We start from the raw sequence: 22,875 nt of genomic DNA on the forward strand, positions 1-22,875 counted from the left end.
CAGGAGGCTCACACCATGACACATGTAAATGCTTCAGACAGAGGCAGGCATTTCCCCTGAGCAAGACAAGTGGCATCTTACACATACACACACACACACACACACACGCTCACTAAGACGTGGGGGCAGAGCTATGGGTGAGGATGTGGAGAATGGAAGGCTGGCAGGAGACGGAGCTGAGCTCTGTTCTCAGCTCCAGAAAGGCGCTGGTAGTGTGTCACCAGGGAGTCACTGTCACACACCAGCCATTCAGTATTGGGGGTGGGGGGGGGGGCGCTCTTCCTGAGTAGCTGCAGGACAAATGGGTCCCGTCCTGGATACAAAGTCCTGATTGTCTGCTGTAGCTGTTGGGTGATGACAGGAAGGCAAGGATTCCCTGGTTGGGCTATCTAATGAACATGACATCCTTTGTCAGTTAATTTCCCCTAAATCACACATGGCCAGAGTTCGGTTTCCAGTAGGTTCCTCTGGAACATAGGTTGTTACAGCCCTTTCTCCCCCAGCACGTGTCTGCCACCTCGCCTACTGTTCCAATGTACAAAGATTTGAGCAGGCAGGGTTTTGTCTGTTTTAAATATATTCTAGATGCCATCAGGGAATCCTGGAGAACAAAGTCAGAGAAGAACCTGAGCCATGGTTCAGCATCTCTTCATTCAGCCTGGTATTGAAACAGGCAGGAGGGTAATCTGTTTTTATCCACTGCCCATAGAAAGTGGATGAGGATGAGAGAGATAGGCAGACAGACAGAGACAGAGACACCGAGAGCATATTCACATAATTATATTGCAGTGTGACAGTATACTTGTTATCTATCGATCCTATCTGATATTAAAGCTTGAAACCTCTTACTCTCACTCAGGTTCACACCTCCAGTTCCATGTTCGATTTTATTATTGCTGTTGATCTCTCACTATGCCCCATTTATAAATTAAACTCAATCCTATGTATATTATCCTTAGGGAAAACATGGTATGTATAGGCTCCAAGTTATCAATAGCTTCCAGCATGCACTGGGTTATTTTGGAAGACAATCCGGTGGATGGGGAAGGAGGATTGCAGCACAGCTAACTTTCATGTTAGCTCCTTCTCCAAGCCTGAAAGGAGTGGAAGGGGGGCTAGAGCAGTGAGAAGCTCAGCTTGATCCTTAATTAGAACTCAGCCTTTCAAAAAGGATGCTGGGCCAGGGGCTGGTGGCTCACTCCTGCAATTCTGGCTACTCAGGAGGCTGAGATCTGAGATCATGGTTCAAAGTCAGCCCAGGCAAAGAAATCTGAAAGACTCTTATCTCCAATGAACTAGTAAAATGCTGAAAGTAGAGTTGTGGCTCAAGTGGGAGAGCTTGAGTAGAAAAGCCAAAGAAGATGTTGGGAATACATTGCTGCCAGAGTATGAAATGAAGACTCAGAAGGTGTTATTTGTTCTGTGTCACTGCTCTATGAACACAGGGATTTTTTAACTGTCAGGTGCTTACAAGAAAACTTAACGTGTAGTGGCCATTCTGTTGACATTTTTGAGGTGATGGTGATGACCAGTTTCAGATGCAGAACCAGATCTGCCATTTCCCCAGATACCCTTTGGCAAGTCCCTTCACTTTCTGAGGACTAGTTCCTCCCAACTTGTTTGGGAAAAGAATCACATCATCTGAAGAAAGTAATAAAAGAAAATGAGATTTTATATTTAAAAAAAAATCTTAGATGTCTAATGTCACTCGGGTGAGGGGGACAAGCTTCATTGGATCTGAAGGCACTCTTTTTGTCTTCTCCCTTTAAGGAGAAGCAGCAACGAAGCTCCATGTGTCCCTCCATCTTTCCTTGCCGAGGATAAGCCCCTCCTCCAAAGAACGGAAAATTCCAAGGCAGTTTCCTTCACGATAGCTGTTAACTCAGTTATAAGCATTAGTAATGGTCACTGGCAGATACAGTCCAGGGTCTCTGGAGTATGAGGAGGCACAGCCAGAGTCCATACTCCTTACGTCCCTCACCCTAGGTACCAAAGGAGAGAGAGTCTTCCTCTCACAGAGGGACCAGACTGGAAAGGTTACATGAAAGGAGAAGCCATAAATCTGAAGGCTGAATGTGGAAAAGGCTGAGGAGGTGTCGCTGCCAAGTCAAGCAGGCAGCGAGTGGTTAAGGTGGGCTCTCCACAGATCTGTTGAAATGAGGAGGTTTATCATGGTGTCCAGACTTCTCTCAGAGCCCTCTGGAATATGAACTCTCTGCGACTGTTGAGCTTGCCTGGCCCCTAACCTTATTAGGCAACGGCCGAGGGACAATCTGCCTGAAGCCTTTCAGCTGGGCTGGGAGGCTCACTACCTCTGTCAGGTCAGTTAAAGTGCTGGGTCTTTGGCAAATCAAGGCCTTGGCTGCCTGGTGATCTTTCTTTTTTCTCCTTCCTCCTTCCCTCCTTCCTTCTGTGCTAGTACTGGGGCTTGAATTCAAGGCTCTCTCTCTCTCTCTCTCTCTCTCTCTCTCTCGCCACAGCTCCACATCTGGCTTTTTACTGGTTAATTAGCAGTAAGAGTCTCGCTGACTTTTCTGCCCCAGCTGGCTTTGAACAGGGATCCTCAGATCTCGGCTTCCTGAGTAGCTAGGATTATAGGCGTGAACCACCAGTGCTAGCTAGGCTTGTGTTATATTTTACTCCTTCCTTTTCTGACAAACGTCTGAGAAATTCCCTGCTTTTTTTTCTCCCTTGGTTGGGGGATGACCTTGAATTCCTAGGCTCAAGCAATTGTCCTGTGTCACCTTCTGAGTTGCTGAGACCGCGAGCGTTCACCCGCCACCGCATCCAGCTTATGAGGTCCTTTAAAGGAGAGGCATTTCTGAGGTACAAAAATACATGCTTCCATTGGGGGAAGTCTCACCCTTTCTCTTCCATTTCAGAGTTAATGACATCCCAGACAACAGAGCAAGCCAGTCCTCTGCACAGGTCCCTATGCTTCCGCCTAAGCCACTGGAGCAACGCTCATTAGCAAGTCTCCAAAATAAGGAGTTTCTAGTGACCTAAGCCATCCAACTGCCAACCACAGCCAGACACTAATTTCCTCCAGTTCTGTCCAAGGAATCCCTTTCTCTTGGAAGTCTTCCCGGAGTGCTGGAGAAGGGAAAAGGGCAACTCCCTGTGGAGATTACACAGAAGGGAATCTTCCGAGATGTGGGAGGACACCCTCACCCTCCGCCCCTGAATCTGCCAGACCAAAGGCTCTGTGCCCTGGGAGCACAGGTTGAAAGGAAAGGGAGCAGGTACAGCACTGTGAACAGACATGCCTGAAATAAAGAGCAACTGTCCCCACCCTGCCCTGCTCAGGAGCAAGATGGTCAGTGACACTTGTGGACATCCAGGCATTGATTTTAGGAAGGCAGTGTAAGGTGAAGGGAATTCCTTGGGAGAGGGAAGCAGGCTGGTCCACCGGAGATCACACCACGACGAGAGAGAGCCGGGAGCTGCCTCAGGGACCGCCAGTCATAATGTTGCTCTTCTCTCTGACCCAGGCTTGCCCTTATCCCACACAAGGCTCTCTGCTTTGCTGACATTCAGCAGCAGGGCAGGGACAGGGAGAAGTGGCAAGGAAGGGAAGGAATATTTCTGGAACATGTACAGTGTGCCAGGTGCCATATTAGGTAATTTATGTGAAAATTAGAACAAAATTAAATTTTTTTTGGCCAGTCCTGGGCCTTGGACTCAGGGCCTGAGCACTGTCCCTGGCTTCTGTTTGCTCAAGGCTAGCACCCTGCCACTTGAGCCACAGCGCCACTTCTGGCCATTTTCTGTATATGTGGTGCTGGGGAATTGAACCCAGGGCTTCGTGTATACGAGGCAAGTACTCTTGCCACTAAGGCCATATCCCCAGCCCTAGAATGAAATTAAATACAGGTAATAAGATTGCCAACAGTGCCCACGTAGTGGTTGACACGTCGTGACTGATCTATGCGCAGTAGCTACAATCGTTACTACTTATAAGAAGGACCAGCCTCCGCCACCTGTAGCTCCAGCTACTTAGAGATGGATAGAGGAGAATTGCAGTTCAAGGCCAGCCTGATCAATGTAATCTAGACCTTATTAAAAAGGAAAAGTTGAGGGTTTAGGTTAAATGACTGGGTGTTAAGCACAGAAAAATCCAAAACAAAGAAAAACAAGCATTCCTCCCCCGTTGAATAGCAGGGAAATACGAGACTGGCGGTGGCCTGAGCAGTGGGCCACACCTGAGCTTGCCTTTCTTGCTGAAGGCATAAATCCCACCCGAAGCTGCTTTGCTCTCATGACGGCACCCTTATTTCTATGACTCGAGATTCTCCGAAATGTGGCTACCTCCTGTCACATGGGCCCTCCTTACAAGGCCTGGCACCTTCCTGCCTTATGCTGGTCCTGCTGTAACTGCTGAGCGGACACTGGCTGGCCCACAGAGCTGGCCCCAGCACCTGGCCTCCGTGGAAGGCATGGGAAGAAGGGCAGAGGCTCAGTGTCCAGGGGAAAGCTCAGGTGGGGTTCACGTGTGATATCACCCAATTGCTGTACCCATGCCAGGAAGCCAGCTGAAGGCTGGGGCACTGGCTACCAACAGTGTGGCGCTTTGAGACTTGGCCTGGAGAGTCAGTGTCAATGCTCTGTTAGTCCCTAAAAACGAGAACACTGCTTCCAGGTTAGGAGGGAAGATGCATGGGCTTCCTACTCTCTCTCTCTCCCCTTCCTGATGTCTGCTACCCCTAGTAGGCTTTTCAACTCAGCAGCACAAACACAGAGCCAGAATCTGAGCAACTATGTGGAGAGAATGTGTCAACCTTTGACCCCTGGGTGTCAGGGATGCAGGATTCTTCCCTCTTCCCAGAATGCCTGGAAGCTTCTTAGATAAATGGAGTCTATACATACAGGTGACACAGCCGTCTACTCGGGCATATATCCCAAAGGAGCTTTCACACAGGGCCCAAAGAGCGCACATGCCAGGATGTTTATTATCCTGGTGTATCATTTGTAGTGACAAGGAAGTTGGAAGCAATCTGAGATTCACTCTCCCAGTGATGGATCACAGCAATATCCTAGCCAGGGAGCATGGACTATCAGCAACAGTGAGATGCACAGATTAGAAGGACGATACTGGGGATATTAAAAAATGCAGTGCCAGTGGAAGAAAAAAGATGATCTCACAGCATTACAGAAATTAAGCAATGCAGCTAAGCAATGCTATACATTTTAGCATATAGGTAAGTAGACATTTGCCTATATATGTGTGTATGTGAGAGAGAAAGAGAAACAGAGAGCACGTGAGGGAGAGACCTAAGTAAGCAAGGAGCCAATGGCTCCTATTTCTAAGCTGGCCCTGACAGACAAATCTTTGAGAGGTTCTGGAACAGGTAGTATGGCTCAAATGGCAGAGCACCATCCACGAGTGGAAAAGCTGTGTGAGGCCATGAGTTCAAGCTCAGTACTGGCATATGCCACCCCCCCCGCCCCCCTGCACCATCTTAGCATATTAGGAGACTTCTCATGGCAGGGAAAAAAATGAGCAAAGAAGAGGCCTCACACAGATCAATGACAATGGACTCACTCCTCTGCACTTGAAGTCCAAATGTACAGAAAAAACACACGTCACGCTGCAATCCAAATGTACAGAAAGAACACACGTCATGCTGCTAAGACCCTCAGCTATGAAGTGGCTGACTTGTTTAGACACCTCCAGGAGGCGGGGAGAAAGTAGGGTTCATAGATAGGACATGTCTTCACACAGATACCAAGAATTACCCTGGGATCAACAGCCTGCTCTGTCATCTGGCCTGCTGAGTCCCTGCCTGGGCGGGAGCCCCCAGGATGCTCCACACGACCACGAACGTTCCATGGCATGGGCAGGAAACAGTGTGTGGGTGGAAACAGGAATGTGTGCAAGCAGGCAATGTCACCCCTTGGCTCCATCCTAAAATAGCATCGGTATCATCAGATGAAAGAGGGCAGCCCCTTGGGCCCAGAGCCATGGGGAAATCACCCTCTCCTAACAATTGGGGTCACATTGGCCTGGGTCACCTCTGTATCCTCCTGTGACTTGGAGGAGGGGCGGCAGGAGGAGGAATTAATGGCAAGCTAGAGCTCAAAAGAATGGAGAGAATGCAAGCACGATACTGACCATCTCCTTGTGTTGGTGAAGGAGGAGGAGAGTAGGTGTTAGGTGGGGATGACTGCCAGCTAGAAGGCCTGTTGGTTCCCGAGGGGAGCTGGCAGCCTCTCACCCCTGCCACCTGATCGTGGGAAACGCTCGGGGTAAGGGTTGGTCCCAGGATCTGCTTCCCAGTCCTCAGATCTGGGACAGGAAGCCACCAGGCCCCAGACAGGACGCAGACCGGGGGTGTGCCATTCAAGCGTTGTGTTATGTACGCATTCTTGGACCACAGAGATTGCCTTTCTTGGGGCTGCTGGTGGTTTTTCCACATTTCGGTACCAAGGGAACAAAGGGGCTTTTTAGCAGCTGGATTGGATCTGGGCTTATTTTTAGAAACAAATTTCAGCAGATACATGTCATGCTCCTGGAGAGGGAGAGGAGGCTCAATCTCCCCTGGCTACAAGGGTGTCAGGACCTGCTGCTCCATTCTTAGACCTCAGATGGAGGAGGCCTTATCTTTCCTACAACCAGCACGCGAGGGCTGTAGACAGCTGCTCTGTCCCCAGAGGATCTGCAGAAGAATTCCTGTAGGACCCAGACCTGCATCTAGGGACTGGGGATTTCTGGTCCAGTCATCATCCCTGGCTCACACCTCTCTGCTCCCTCCCAGTTCCAGTCTGCTCTCAGCTCTGCTATCTCACCAAGTGACAAACAAAAGAGCAAAGGTTCCTGGTCGAAAAGAAGTTCATGAAGAAGGCCAGGGGCACTCCCTCCCAACCTGTGTCCTCTCTGGCCCTGTTTAATTCTTCCTTGGTCCCACATGGCACAGCCTGCAGCCACTAAGGTGGCCAGATTTTCCTCCAGTGGACTCATCACACCTCTTTGTATTCCATTCTCAGATGAGAGGAGGCGCCAAGACCCCTGGGGAGCTCGTGAAAGTTTAATGCCATTCCCTTCCCAGAAGCTGGGGGGTAGGGGTTCCCTGAAGCATGTCTGCCATCGGGCTCATGAAGCTCTCCAACACCACCAGGCTGGGTGCTTTGAAACCGGAATGGAAGAGCCAGGCCTGCCTGATGTCTCCTCCCGCCTCCTTCCTCCAGGGAGGGTGGTCTCCCTTCCTTCAGCTTGGAGGAGGATTTTTCTCAGGAGACCCACGGGCTTCCCAAGGAAAACAGATGGGGGAGAAGGCACCAGAGCAGGCCACATCAGAAGCTCAGGGTTACCCGGAGAGTCAAGGTCCCCTGCCTGGAAACAAGCCCCACACTCTGGGGCCCTCCAGGGACACCCACCACTTGCTTCCCTTCTGTCCTGTCCATGCGGAACCCAGGCTGCCTTTTCCCTGCCACCGCGCACCCCGCCCCCCCCCCCCCCCCCCCCCCGGCCTCCTTCCCTCCAAGGGCCAGGTCCAGGGCCTCAGTAACACCCCCAGGGAGCTGCCCACTGCTCCCAGGCCAAGGGCTGGCTGTGCTGGTGGGGCACAGCAGCTGCTGTTTTCCAGGCGGGCTGACAGCCTGTTATAAACACTCGTTTTAGGTTGCTATGGTAAAGCAAATGTGTAGCCCGGGCTACGGTGAAGCTATTTATGTGCCTGAAATGGCAGAGTGGTCTGTTTTTTATTATTTTACTTTCAAAGTTTTTCCTTTCCCAACCTCCTAAAACAGCTTTAAAAAAAAAGGTAGCAATGGTGTGTGTGTGTGTGTGTGTGTGTGTGTGTGTGTGTGTGTGTGTGTGTGTGACCACAACTTTCTCAGGAGAAAAAAAGAGCATAGGCCAGGAGGAAAAAAAAAAAGAGTAAAGACCAGAAAACAGAGCTTATGGCTTGAGCCAAGACGGGAAAGCTGGAATGAGGAGCCTGGATAAGCTCCTTCAAAGAAGGGACTGCATGGCTTTGGGCCACGGGCCTGCTTCATCTCCTGGGAACCTGGGCCCCACCTCCACCCAGCTCTCCTCAAGGAGAGAGGCCAAATCCAGGCCCATGTCATCTCCCCACAATGTCCCCTTTGTCTTCTTCCTCCGGCCAAGGCATTCCTCACTCTCCTGGCCCCACCCGCCTCCAGTCAGGAGGAAGAGCCTCAAGATCCCCTCCCAGCCGTGGGAAGAGAGCCTCCAGGCTCCCCAGGCTCCCTCGGCGTGGCGCCCCTCCCCTGGAGGTTTGCAGGGAACAACCTCTAGAGCTGCCTTGAGTCACGGTCTCTCCACTTGTCCAGAAAACGCTCATCTCCTTCTCACTCCCCAGGTACTTTGGGGGAAAGAGGTATTTGCTGCACAGCCCATCTAAGATGGAAGTTGGGGGACTTCTCTTTGGGGACCCCCTTGGGATGCCGAGTCTGGCTAATTTCTTTCATGGTTTCCCTTGCATTTTCCAAGTAAGTTTATGCTGTCTACCTTAAAAAAAAATCTGTTAGGTTAGGAGTAGGGGGTAGAGGAGGGAGGGGCACGGTGGCCCTCTGCCTTGTCCAGTCTCGCTCTCCAAAACAAAATAACAAGAAAAGAAAAAGGAAGCCAGGCACGGTGGCACACACATCTATAATCCCAGCACTCGAAAGGCTGAGGCAGGAGAATCTCAAATTCTAGGCCAGCTTGGACTACGCAGTGAGTTCAAGGCTAGTCTGAACTAAAGAGAGTGAGTCTAAGAAAGAATTGGGAAGCTGAGATATGAGAATCAAGTTTCAAAACCCATCCGGGTAGAAAAATCCATGGGATTCTTACGTCTATTATCCAACAAAAAGTCAGAATTGGAGATATGGCTCAAGTGGTAGCATGCCAGCCTTGAGTGAAAAAGCTAAAGTTGAAGTTACTAGCTCATGTGGTAAACACACACACACACACACACACACACACACACACACACACACACACCCCTAAGCTGAAAGTGTGCACTGACAAACATGCTGTAGGTTACTACAGGTAAGACATAGCTTCTAGAAATCTCTGGTTGGAACATGCTGGTTGGAACAGAACATGCTGTAGGATCTTAGCAGCTCCGTTCTCTACAGTATCCTATATGCTTTCTGATTGGTATGCCTTTACTAGGCCAAACCTTCCCACCGCTGATGGGCATATTAACCAGATTAAAAACAAGTTTGACGTAGCTCAGTGGTAGAAAGCTTGCCTACTAAGCAAGCCTGAGGCCCTGGATTCATTCTCAAACACCACAAAATAAAATAAGCAAATAAATTAATAAAATCAAGATGCTGTTTAAAAAAGAGCAAAACGTATAGACTGTCCTAATTCCTTCCATCTCAAAGATAACAGAATGCCTTTCAGATGCCACCAAGGCCAGGGAAGGATCTGGAAAATAACCCTAATGGGGTGGATGGAGAAGACTCCGGGAGGGAGGCTCCCTTCTGCTGCCCCAGGAGAAGTCAGAAGTCCTTACTGACAGCCCTGGTTAGCTGATAAAAGTTGTGTTGGAAAAATCAGAACTTGCGATAGATATCAGTCTTGGCAGAACCTTGAGGTCAAAAGAGCAAAGCAGTCGGCATTTTGGAGCCTGTCAAACCCACTGTCATCACCGTGGGAGGCCCCGAGGCCCCGGAGGACAGGAGACAGGGGAGGGGTGAGGAAAGGGTCCACCGTGCTGGACGAGGCAACTAGGCACCAGCTATGAACTTGCAGCTCCACAGAAGCAGCATCTCTCCTAGGACGAGGGACACTGACTCCAGCTGGGAGGCCATTACTTGGGAAAACCTAAAAAGATACAGACACAGATGTGTCTCCGAGTCCCAAGGTAGAGTGAGCTTCCAAAACCACAGGTGATAAAGAGCATCTATTCAAAAGGCCTCAACCCACAGTGATGGACACAGGGCCCCTTGTTGAGAGAGACAAAAGGCAGGCAGAGAGGTGACTCAGCCCCAGCTGGTCACCCTTGATGAAAGTCTCTCAGGGGAAGAGAGAGTGCCGGGTCTGTGTGTGTTTCTCCTGAAAGAGCTGGCGAGTTCTGCCGCCTCTCTAACCCAACATGGCCCAGGTGTGGCTCGCCACGGGCCATCTTTTTCTCCTCTGAGCACTCATTCCCAAGGGAAGGAAGAGGAGGGAAGGTCCCGAGGGAACCCCCGTGGGGGAGATCAGCTGCTGTGCTTCTCTTCAGTACTCCCCTGTTCTCCCCTACTTTGGGCTCGGATGTTGGTAAATTGAGGGCACTTCCTCCATATTTTCTGGGACACAGTTTGGGGGCAAGAGGATAGTGGGGTGGGCCCATCACCGCGGGACTCAGCCACTCTACGCAAACAGGCAAAGAGAATGAGGGGAAAACCATTCCATACTGAACTCCTGTGCTCTGCACCTTTGGCTTTGTTCTTAGCAGCACTGGGGGTTGAACATGGGGCTTCCCACTTCACCACTGAGCCACGCCTCCAATTTTTTCTTTCCTGATGCCGGTTATTTTTGAGATAGGCTCTCACTTCCTGTCCAGCCACGATCAGCCTATTTTAGGCTATAACAGGTGCACACCACAGTGCCCAACTCTAGGTTGAAAAGGAGTCTGGCAAACTCCCCCCCCCCACCTCAGCTGGCTTTGAATCACGATCCTCCCAATCTCAGCCTCCCCAAGTAGCTATAATTACAAGTATGAGGACTGCATCTGCCTGCACTTAGCATTCTAAGCGGCACTGTCCCGCCTTCAAAAAAAGAAGCTGGGAGGAGAGGATTGGTGTAGGCAGGGAGGAGAGGAGCAGTAGGAAGTAGCAAAATCTGGGTGTTTTTCTGGATGGTTTTCTTTCTGAAGCATCTAGTTGTCAAGAATCGTGGGGGAAATACCAAGTCTTCATTTCTCTCTCTACCTCCCTGGCGAACCTCTGACTGCCCTCTTTCATCTCTAGGCATATCCCCCGCCCCCCATGCGTCTATTTTAATCCTTCTCATGCTTTTTCCATGTCACAAGGGACAGCCTGATTGGGCAGAATGCTCTTTTCACCTGGATAATCCCAGAAACTGATCAGTCCCGTCCACGTCTGCCCTGGCTCAGACAGCAGAGAGAGAAGGGACGAGAGAGAAGGGACGTGTGGAGAGCAGGGGTGTGTGTGTCTGGCATTGTGGGACACCGGAGCCTGCACCAACACAGAGCCAGATCTGTGCCACGGCACTCATGGCCTCTGTGGCCACTCGGCATTCTTGAAAGTCCACCTGCAGGGCCTAGCTCAGTCACATATCCACGTGGCTTGTCACTATGCTCGAAGCTGAGGTCAAGTCCTCACAGTGAGGACTCAGAGGGAGGACTGTGGAGATGGGCATGAGGAGGGGTAGAAACTATCCCTGTGGCTTGCTAACAAGGTCAGCATGCAGGATCCTCAGCCATGCTCTTGTTCTAGCAGAAATAAGGAAAACAGACTGGTGGAAGATGGAGCTGGAAGACAGGGTACGTGGACAGAGCTATGGTCTGACCCTGCTCTTTTCAATGCCCCCAGAGGAGGCTGAAGATTCAGGCCCTGAGGACAACAGGCTGGTTCCATCCAACCACAAACGGCAAGATGGCTTCTTTGTCCCACCTTGTCTCACTCTGAGCCTTCTGACCTTGCCCTCTGTCTCTTCCTACCACAGGAGGAGAAGGGGTGACAGGCACCCTGATGGGGACAGAGCCAAACTCGGGCAGGCCTCGCACACGCTGGCCAGCTACTGCAAAGGAGTAAGGACTTCATTACCAGAGAACAGCCCTTTTCAGAGTGGGAGAGGGGCCATCTTCCCCCTTTACGGTTTCAGGCACCGAGCCTTCTCTCTGCCAGCAGCTGACCTAAAGAGAAGCCGAGAGGCGAGAGGCGGCCTGCTGCTCTCCTCCCCCTCCGGGGCCAGCTGGAGAGAGGGCTCTGCCTGGAGTCCCAGGGCAGGCTCGGGGGGAGGCTACAGAAATTTGCCGTCTAAGGCTGTGGAATTCTCCCACTGGGCTCCTGCAGTTAATCATCTCAGCTCTCTGGATTCCTAACTTGGGGCTTTAAAAGGTAGCACCAGAGCCAGAAGGACAAACATGTCAGGGAAAAGCAGAAGAGGAAAAAAAAAAAAAAAAAACAACCCTAGAAGAAGCGCCACAATCATGGAGTAACGGCGTCATGGTGAGAAGGAGATAGATGAAATGAGCCAACAAAAAATAAGCACAGATAGACAGACCATGCTCCAGAATTTTCTCCCAGATTCCTAGCTGTTGCTGCCATACAGATGGGCGCTCCAGACCACACTGAGAACTTTGCTCTTCTTGTTGAACCCCTTCATAAAAGGAATGTTTGGGGGGTGGTTGTATCTTTTGGAAGCTTCCTCCTTTTTAGCAGATTTTTAAAAGCCAGAAGATTCTGCCCTGATTTACGGGGGGGTGGGGAGGGTGGGGGTGGGGGTACGGGTGCGGGACAGGGGTAGAGCCAGAGAACTCTGAGATTTGAGTCCTTGGGTCTGGAACATTCCCAAAATTGTACAAGCGGCCTCTGAAGCCAACTTGCCATGAGGACAAACAGAAATTTGCTCTCAAACGGGGGTAGGAGGGAAAGTGCCTTTTTGTTCCTAAGAGAATAGGATGAAGAATGGAGCATGGAGACAGATGTAACAAAAATGAAGCGCTGCTTACAGAGCAGGAGAAAGAACGCAGGTGGCCCTGGGAGTGCCAGGAGGAAGACCTCCTTGTAGGCAGCAGATGAGGCTCAACTCAAGGGGTGACATCACCCAGAGGTGATCAGGTAAATGAGTGTGTCCACCGTGGAGCGTGCAGAGCCGAAACCAGTGGAGCTGCTTTGGGACAGAGGCCCTCCACAGGCCCAGAGCTCTGCCTGGAAGAGGGCCGCTGATCAGTATCCCCAGAGGGAAGGGTGGAGATGCTATTCACCAGAACTTAAGCCTGCCCCGCTGCACACCCCTACCTTGGCACCCACACACTGCCTCCCCGTGTCCCCTGGTGACTCAGGACCCTCTTGTTCTTTGGGATTAAGGTGGGTAGGACAGTATAAAGCCACCAATATGTGACCTTGTTCTCCCAACCACTGCTCTCAGCAGAACCCTGACATCTGGCCAAGGAACCCCTTCTGAGAAGGCTCCTCAGCTGGTGTCAGCTTGGCCTCCCCTGGATGGGTGGCTAGGAGACAGAGGTGCTCAGGATGCTGCTATCCTCAGGAGCTGGGATTGGGGTGGTGCTGTAAATTAAGTACCACTTGCTCCTCGCCTTCTCAAAGCATAGGGGCCAAGGGAGGCCCACAGCCAGGAGGTAGGCAAATGCACAATAAGTTCCTGCCCTTGTTTTTCTCACCAACAAATTTAGCAACTCCCAGAATCCCAGGAACCCTGAATTGGGAAGATATAGTGGGGAATGTGTACTGCAATCCCCTTGATTTTACATTTAGCATCCATGAGCCAAACACTGGCCACTGGAAAAGAGTAGAGGCAGACGCAAATGATGTAGAGATCTGAACTAGGTATCAAACTGAAGTACCAAAATACTCCCTGGCCTTTCACCTGTCCATATGAAGCACCGCAGGCCAGCCTGGGGCCACTAGCTGGAGAATCACTCAAAGCCAGGACATCCTCTAAGGGGCTCAGCACTACTACAGAGAGGAGGACACTTTCTTATGTCTTCCCGGGCTGCAGTCTACAGCTATGTGAAGTGCACCTCACACATATGGGTACCAGTCAGGAAGTGGTCGGGAGATTAAACCATACTAGGTCTTGCTGGATAGGCCTTGCACTGTGGGCTAGAATTATCTTTCTAAAATCTTTAGCCTCCTGGGCTAGCAACTGTATTTAACTATCCATCTGGCACACTCCCTAGGACCACGAAATCCTGAGAACTATCCACAGAAGGAAAGCAGAAGCGAGTACAGCTTGGGAAGGGATGCACTGCAGGAGCGGGGCCTGAAGACGCCAAGGCAGCCAGTGCCATAAGCCGCTGGGCCAGGGCCACCCTGTCCATCCTTAGCAAAGCTCCTGCCCCGCAGCTCATTGACTTTCTCATGACAGTCCTTCCCAATCTATTCTCCCAGAGCCTTACTTGACCTCACCTAAAACATGGAAAATGTAATCCAACTGGCTCCTGGTGGCTTATACCTCAAATCCTAGCTACTCTGGAGGCAGAGATCTAATGGTCATGGCTCAAAGCCAGCCCAGGCCAACAAATCTGAGAGACTCTGATCTCCAGTTAACCAGCAAAAAGCCAGAAGAGGAGGCATTGCTCAAGTGGCAGAGTACCAGACAGGAGTGAAAAAGCTGCACTAGAGAAGGAAGCCCTGAATTCAAGCCCTAGCGCCTATGTGCATGTGTGTGTGTGTGTTCTAAAACCTGTAAAGGGAAAAACATTGGGTGCATGCACATACCCAAAGAGACAAACAAAAAGATCCCCACCAAGGTTGTGGTGAAAACTCCCATGGAGTAATGCATCTCAGTGTTCAAAGTACTCTGATATTTTATCTTTGTCACAATATTTGTTAGTTTGGTTGTTTTTTTTTTAAGATGGGGCCTCATTAGATAATTCTGGTTGATCTTGCACTCTAATCCCGCCTCAGCCTCCTGAGTGTTGGGATTATAGATATTAGCCACTACAGTCAGTGTAACACTATTTTAAACTGGGCAGGAGCAACAATATTTCTCCCTTTACAGATTTAAGAACACATGGTCGTGACCATGCAGTGACTCACTCAGTGATGGCCACGTGACCACAGGAAGAGCATAGAAACAGCTAAGAGAGGCCACAGGCCTCTAAGGTCCTATAAAGAGAGCGGAGAGAATCAGTAATAAGTGAACGAGACAGCAGCCCATACAAAAGACTCCGATAATTTGAGGCCTGACCAGGATGTCGGTGCTGAGGGAATTCCTGCACTGATGAGCTCAGAGGATGAGCACAGGCTTTTCCAACTTCCTCCCGGAGGTGCCTGAGATGCAGAGTACACATGTGCTGTCTGTGTGTACGGATTGTGGTCTCTACAGAGGCTGCACAACTCCTGCCGCACCCAGTGGCGCAGAGGAGAGAGCAAAAGGAGGAGGAAGATCCAGAGAAAGGAGAAGGGGGACCTTTGTCTTAGGGAACCCCCAGTCACTGAAGTCTAAGTAAAAGAGATGGGACACATCCAGCTTTCAAAGGCCTATGATTCTGGCATGATGCACACAGAAATTCTGAAGGGCCTCAAAATCCAGTGGGAGGCCTTGAAAAGACAATGAATGGTAAGGGAAGAAATCTAAGCAAACAAAAACACAGAAACCTTACAAAAAAGAAAACCCGTAGCTTCTATTGTTGATGATCCTCTCGTGTCCCCTTCCTGTGGTTGTATCCGCACTATCACTGTATCTCATCTGAGGACACTGGAAACTGTATATACTGGTATTAGATCTAGGGAAGTGAAAGGGCATAGCAAAATTGAGAGGCAAAGGATAAAAAGACAAACAACTCCAAAAGCAATACTTGCAAAACCGTTTGGTGTAAAGCAACTGAACAACTCATGGTGGGGAGAGGGAAAGGGGGAGGGGGAGAGGGAAATGAGGGAGGAGGTAACAAACAGTACAAGAAATGTACCCAAGGCCTAACGTATGCAACTGTAACCTCTCTGTACATCACTTTGACAATAAATAAGAAAACTAATATGTGAGTAAAACAAAACAAAAAACCCTCTAGAGCCTCAATGGCTCAAGAAAAATCAAGGATCCCTAGAGTGATGATACCTTACCCCTGCTCCCAGGCACATGCAAATGCGGGCAAGGCAGGGAGGGGCCCCAAGAATCACTTCTCGCCAGGCAGTGCTTCTGGGCTCGGTGGTGCCATGCACACCTGGCATCTGTTGAGAAGAGATCCCTGGAAGGCCCCGTACCATGGTGCATCCCGGGAAGGCCCATGTAATGGCACATCTCTGGGGAAGGCCTGCACAGGGGCACTTACAAGGGAACATCCCTGCCCCACCACCTGGGGGAGCAGTCTCCTCAGTGTCCAGGAAGAAAAAGGCAATACTCCCTCTCTCAAGCTCTGCAGATGGAGATAGGCACCCGGGGTAGAGGAGTAAATAAACTCATGCAATAGAATTAGAGTTTGAAGAGGGAAACTCTGACACATGTGCCAATAGAGACAGGCCCTGAAAACACTGCGCTAAGTGAAATCAGCCAGACACAAAAGGCCAAATCCTATCCAACCCACTTCTATGCAGCAGCGGGCAAAGCTGACCGTAGCAGAGGTTATCAGGGTGGGATGAAGGGAGGATGATGGCTGTTGAACACTGGCTACAGGATCCCTGCTTGGTAAATGTACTGAGTGCCACAGAACTGCACACTTAAAACACGTTTAGGAGGGCAAATGTTATGTTTCATATATATCATTACATTAGAAAAATTGAAGAAGGGAAGAAGAGAGCAACTGCAGATGAGGGCTGGCATGGGGAGGTGAAGAGGGCAGAGCAGGGAGGAGCAAAACTAAGTTCTGGGCTGCGGCTGTCAGCCCCACCATGATCATGGAAGTGGAGACCAGGGTAGCAAGGACAGTTACCACACAATGGCCCAAGGCTGAGGGGCCATAGAGGGCCTGGGACATCCAATGACTCAACACATGGCTTGCTGGGGCTCAGGGCCCATCCGTGGACAGGCGCTTTTAAATACTGTGTGGTGGGGGAGAAGCGGGGGAGGGGACTGGGCAGAGGGTAACAAGTCACCTTTTCAAGGAACAGGAGGAAAAAAAATGTCCGTTTTCATCTGCCCATCCTCCCAAAGTCACCCAGCCACCAGTTCAGGGCACAGACACTTGACTTGGGCAGGTATAGCCATTGGCATTTCTGCTCCAAGATGGAGACAAGTCTCCATATATTCTCTTACTTGACCAACAACCACCTTGGGAAAAGGGTGCCACTGCTCCCACATTGCAAAGGGAGATGTAAACCCTATTAAACACCCGCTTAGGGTTATACAACAAGAAGTGAGCCAGACAGGGCCACATTTTCCCCTTAATACTGCTTTTAAGGTGCTTGTGAGACATGAGGGCTCTCTTTCCCAGGGACCAATTACTTCTTAAAGTACAGCACAGTGGCCAAAGGCACAGACTGGGTGTACGGCGGGGCACAGAATCCAGATATACCAGTCCTGCCTGTTTTCAGGGACACCTAACTGTCTCTGGTTTTTCAGGCTAGACACAGATAAAACAGGAATAATAGGACAAATTTAGCAAGACTTGAGATGGTTAAATAATCCATAGAGCCCCCCAATGTGGACATATTTCATGAGATCTGAGAAGGTTAGATAATCCACAGAGCTCCCAAATATACCTAGTGTGGTTGTACATACTATGTGTCGGATGCAGTGTTGAGGATTGAACCCAGGGCCTCTTGCCTATTAACTATGCCTTCTACCCCTCAGTACTATCAGTCACAGCATGAACTAAGGCTAGAACTGGAGCCCTCAGGAACTACTCACCAGTTGGAAGAGAGGAAAAGGGTTCAGGGCAAGGCAGCTGTTTAAGGTCTGTAACTTTGGACACATTCCCTCCCAACACCGTGTAGCACGCAAAGTGAGCAGCATTCTGTGTCAAGCTTTGCTTTGCTCCTTTTGACTGAAAAGAACTCGGAGGGATGCAAGACCCCGAGTTCACATCCCCAGCTTTCCTAAGAAGAGGCGAGACTGGTGCTCACCCTGCTGACGTGCCTTTTTTTTTTTTTTTCCTTTGCCATGCTCCTTTTCATAGCCCTCGTTTGCAAACCATTAGGTTAGAATCAATACCCATCCAATCTATCCTGTAACGGGGAGTCATTATTTTAAGTCTGAGACCTTGTTTTAGGTTCAGAAATCCCGTGATAAATAGAAAGCATTTTTTACTGCCTGCCTTGCACTTGGCACTGTTGCATATATGTTACGTGAAATAGGAAGACGAATGATTCACCGTGACTAACGCTGAAGCTACTCATAAATGGGGACACTTGTTATTTTCTTTGGTATCAGACTCTTTCTTTTCTGGCAATATTAGGATTTGAACGTAGGGCCTCCCACTTTTAGGGAGGCACTTTACCACTTGAGCCACCTCTTCCCTTTTTATTGTTTTAATTTTTAGATAAGGTCCCAGTTTTGTACAGGGCTGGCCTTGAACCAATCCTTCCCCTCTTCACTTCCAGAGCAGCTGGGATTACAGGCATGCACAACCACACCCAACCCTGAAAACTATGTCTTTTAAGTCTGCATACTTTCCTTGCCACAATTAAAATTGTTTTTAATTGCAACATTTTCTACTTTATCCTGTGTTTCATTTTTTCCTTTTCTTCCCATTTAGAATTTATATTACACATAGTTTTCTTTAAAAAAAAAAGACACTTAGAAATCTTAACACGTATACTTAAGTAAAAAACTTGTGATAATATCGCCAGCCTCTTCCCTCCTCATACAAGGATCTCAGAACACTAAAACTCCAATTACTGTCCCGTTTATGTGCTATGGTTACTGAGGGTTTTAATTACAGCCTTGTTTTTATCTCTAGAAATTGGACATTGTTATCTTCCTCTTAAGTAATTTTCCTTCTTCTTGAGCCGTATTTCCTTTGTAAGTTGTTCGGTGTGGGTCTGAGTGTGGTGGGTGGTAGTGGGACAGTGTTGGTAGAAATCTCTGTGTCTATTTATGTCCAAAGGAGACAAGGTTTTGCTGATGTTTCTGTTTATTTCTGGCAGGGTTGGGGTTTGAACTCAGACTTTGACTTGCCAGACAGGTGCTTTACCGCCTGAAGCCCCTTTCTTTGCTTTTGGTCATGTATAGATAAGAGTTTTGCTTTCTGCCCGGGCCCCTGCCTGACTGTAGCCTGCCTCTTTTACACTTCCCATTGACGCCAGGATCACAGGTGAATGCCACTTCCCCATCCCTTCCATTGAGTCGAAGTCTCGTGAACTCTTTTTACCCAGGCTAAGCTTCGAACCTCTATCTTCCAGATGTTAGCCTCCCAAGCAGCTAGGATTACAAGTTTGAACCATGGGTGCCCGGTTTGTCTGCATTTCTGAATTTTTAAAAAATTGGTTATAGCATTCTATATTACATCAGCTACGTTCTCCGCACTTAAAAATATTACTCGGGAGCCAGGTGCTGGTGGCTCATAATCCTAGCTACTCAGGAAGCTGAGATGAGAGGACTGCAGTTTGAAGCCAGACCAGGCAGGAATGGGGCTTCAACTCTGGGCCTGGGCACTGTCCCTGAGCTCTTCCGCTCAAGGCTCACACTCTAACACTTGAGGCACAGCACCACTTCTGGTTTCCTGGTACTTAATTGGAGATAAGAGCCTCACGGACTTTCCTGCCCCAGTTGGCCTGGAATCCCAATCCTCAGATCTCAGCCTCCCGAGTAGCCAGGATAACAGGCCGAGCCACCGGCGCCCGGTGCCCATGAGACTCTTATCTCCAATAAACTACCAAAGAAAGCTAGAAGTAGAGCTGTAGCACAAGTAATAGAGAGCTAGCCTTGAGCAAAGAAGTTCAGAGACAGTGCTCAGGTCTAAGTTCAGGTCCTAGGGAGGGTACAAAATAAAATATTACTCTATCTTCTGATTTTTATTGTTTACGTTGGAAAAGCAACAGAATAATTGTCATTCTCTTCTGCTTCTACTTTAACCTTATATATCCTATTATGCTGTGTGTAGGGGTGAATTTTACTTACCACTGGTATAATTTAGGTCCATATGTATGACAGTTGTAGTTCTTCAATTCCTAGACTTCTTTGAATGCTGTCATACTCCTATTCTCTCCTTCTACAACATTCATTAAATGTATGCTGCCATTTTGGACTTTGTTCTAGATGTTGGTAATCACAGCACACAGGCTAAATTCAGTCTGCAAGTTTTATTGACACACAGCCACGCCCACCAGTTACCTATGTCCATGGCTGCTCTCACAATACAGCAGCACAGCTAAGCAGTTATGACAGAGACCAGGTGACCACAACAGCCTAAAAGGCTCACTTCCAGCCCTTCGCAGGAGAGGTTGGCCCCACCCTGGCCCTAGTCTCCAATCTCTCAGATGCTTCTCTAATTTTTATCTTCATCTTCTATATAATTTGTCCAGAAATATCTTCCAGTTTACAAACTTCATCATTCTCTGTAAGATACTATTCATGTAATCACTTCAGTATTAATTTCTGAAGGTCTGGGGGTGTAGCTCAGTGGCGGAGTGCCTGTTTTGGGGGTGTGATCCATCGCACCCCCCCAAAAAAGGGGAGGATCATAAAAATGTCAACTTCCTTTGTCTTTAAAAAAAATTTCTATTAGTTATTTTCAGCTCTTTGTCAAATGTGCCTGACAACTGAGTTTTCTGATCCTCCGTCCTTCTTTTTCAATACTTAGCTACCAAGGTCCGCAGTTCCCATGGGTCTGCCCCAGCCTCACTGGTAATCAGGAAATGCAAATCAAGACCATGAAGAGATACTAATGATATTTTGGTGAAAGTGTTCAGGTCCGGCAAGAATGTGGGAAGAAGCTGGTCTGCGTCATCTCTTAAGCATCACTTGCTGGGTAAAGCCGACCACATATTGAGAAACGACCTGTCATTATCTTGTAAAGTTGAAGATTTATAAACCAAGAGCTACTATTCCCCTCCAAGACCCATACCAACCACAGGCCTACACATATGGCATCAGGAGATTCGAACAGGAGTGTGTGAAGGCAGATGATGTCACCAAGGGGACATAGCAGCGAACGTGAATGAGCTACAGCTCTGCTCAACAGGGAAGAATCTTAGTGAAGGAAATAAGACTGAGAAGACTCTATCCTAGCTCTCGGGAGGCAAAGGCAAGAGAATGGGGCGACGTATAGAGACCCAATCTCAAAAGGAACCAGAAATCTCTCTCTCTTTCTCACTCTGTACAATTAATGATACAATCAGCAAATAAAACACTGAATAAAGCTGGGTGCTGGTGGCTCACACGTATCATACCAGCTACACAGGAGGCTGAGATCTGATGATCATGGGTTCGAAGCCAGCCTGGGCAGGAAAGTCTGTGAGACTCTTATCTCCAATTAATGCCAGAAAAGCAAAAGTGGAACTGTGGCTTAAAGTGGCAGAGCGCTAGCCTTGAGCAAAAAGAGCTCAAGGATAGTGCCCAGGCACCGAATTCAAGCCCCATGACCAATAACAACAACAAAATGCTGACTGAAAAAATTAAGATAGCAGGGCACCAGTGGCTCATGTCTGTAATCCTAGCTATTCAGGAGACTAGGATCTGAGGATCACAGTTCAAAGCCAGTCTGGCCAGGAAAGTCCATGAGACTCTTATCTCTAATAAACCAGCAGAAAACTGGAAGTGGAGCTATAGCTCAAGCGGTAATGCGCTCGTCTTGAGCTGAAGATCTCAGTGGCAGTGCCCAGGCCCAGAGTTCAAGCCCCACACCCAACATAAATAAATAAATAAAATAAAGGCTGGGGTGTGGCTCAACTGGAGTTGGGCACAAGAGCCTGAGCTCAAATCCCCAGTACTGACAATTAACTGATTTCAAAACCTATTAATAATCTATACCCAAGGAACAAAAGGAGTACATAAGCCAATGAAGGTTTGTGTGTTATGAACTATGAGTTCTGATTTACCCAGTTTAGTGCACTTGAGAAAGAAAGCAAAAGCACAGAAGTAGGAGCGATAAGGGGAAGGAAGGAGGGGAAAAGCCGGGGAAGTAGGAGGAGGGGAAAAGGGATGAGGAGAGGAGAGGAAGAGGAAGAGAGGGAAGAGGAGAAAAAGGAGAGGGGAGAAAGTACTAGAAAAATGAGTTTCTATCTGCAGTGTGTGTGTGTGTGTGTGTGTGTGTGTGTGTGTGTGTGTGTGTGTGTCTGTACTGGGGCTTGACCTCCATGCCTGGGTGCTGTCCCTTAGCTTTTTCACCCAAGGCTGGTGCTCTACAGAGTTATAGCTCTACTTCCAGCTTTTGGAGATAAGAGTCTCACAGACTTCCCTGCTTGGGCTGGATTTGAACCCTGAGCCTCATATCTCAACATCCAGGATAGCTAGGATTTACAGGCATGAGCCACCAGTGGCCAACTCCATCTGCAATATTTTTCATCTGGACAATCCAAGCTACTAAAAGGCAGCCAGAATCAGAGATGCGCATTTCATGGCCTAACCCAGCCATCCAACAATATTGTCAACGTGTGGCCTTTAAACCTATTGGTCTAGCAAGAAAGCAGCCATGAGCCTGGAGCTTCTGGGCTGGGGAGCAGGATGGGGTAGGAGTCGGGAGGGCTTTAGCGGCAGGCGCTGCAGCATGAGGGTAGGGGACGGCTTGGGTAGGGGGGTTACTTTTCAAAGAAGGGGCGGGGGTTCCACAGAAGCCCGTGCCTAACTCTGCATCCACCCTAGGTTCCACAGCCCAAGGCTCACCCCAAATCCCTTCCAGCTGCCCTGGCCTGCAGCTGGCTGGGTCTGAACCTGCAAACCTGCCCCTCCCTGCCTGAGCCTCAGGGAGCAGCTGCAGAAACCCATGCCTGAGCCTCAGCAGAGGTGGGCCTGGCCCATCCCAGGAGTCCTAAATACTAGGTGGCTGGCCCCACCCTGGCAGTGCTGGCTCACTCAGAGAAGTGACTCACCTCCGCCCAGCTGCCCTCCCCCTCCCCATGACCCTGATCCATACCCCAGGAACCTTCCAGTTCCTGCCCTGCCCTTTACCTGACTCCCCTTAACCCCCTGATCCCACACCTCAGTGCACAGACTCCTGTGAACGGGGCCTGGCAGCTCTCTGTGCTCCACGCACATGTAAGCAGCCTGGGTTAACCCTGGGATGCTCGGGGTCAGAGCACAGGGGTTGAAATTGGGGGGAAGTCTGGAACCGGCCGGAGTGGGGAGCCTGTCAGCGCAGGGCATTGTGGGCAATGCACAGGTAAGCTTGGCGCTTCACTCTGCAGCTAGGAGAC

General features: G+C 49.4%; 1 long non-coding RNA gene across 1 annotated transcript; it reads left to right on the forward strand.

The window, feature by feature from the left end:
• Window positions 1-6,832: 6,832 nt before the first annotated feature.
• Window positions 6,833-20,970, forward strand: LOC125359436. The gene is made up of 3 exons (XR_007212555.1): window positions 6,833-7,056; window positions 20,126-20,133; window positions 20,957-20,970. It is a non-coding gene; the product is annotated as an uncharacterized LOC125359436 (long non-coding RNA).
• The last annotated feature ends 1,905 nt before the right edge of the window (window positions 20,971-22,875 follow it).

The sequence above is a fragment of the Perognathus longimembris genome, chromosome 11 (assembly GCF_023159225.1).
Source record: "Perognathus longimembris pacificus isolate PPM17 chromosome 11, ASM2315922v1, whole genome shotgun sequence".
Classification (NCBI taxonomy): Eukaryota; Metazoa; Chordata; class Mammalia; order Rodentia; family Heteromyidae; genus Perognathus; species Perognathus longimembris.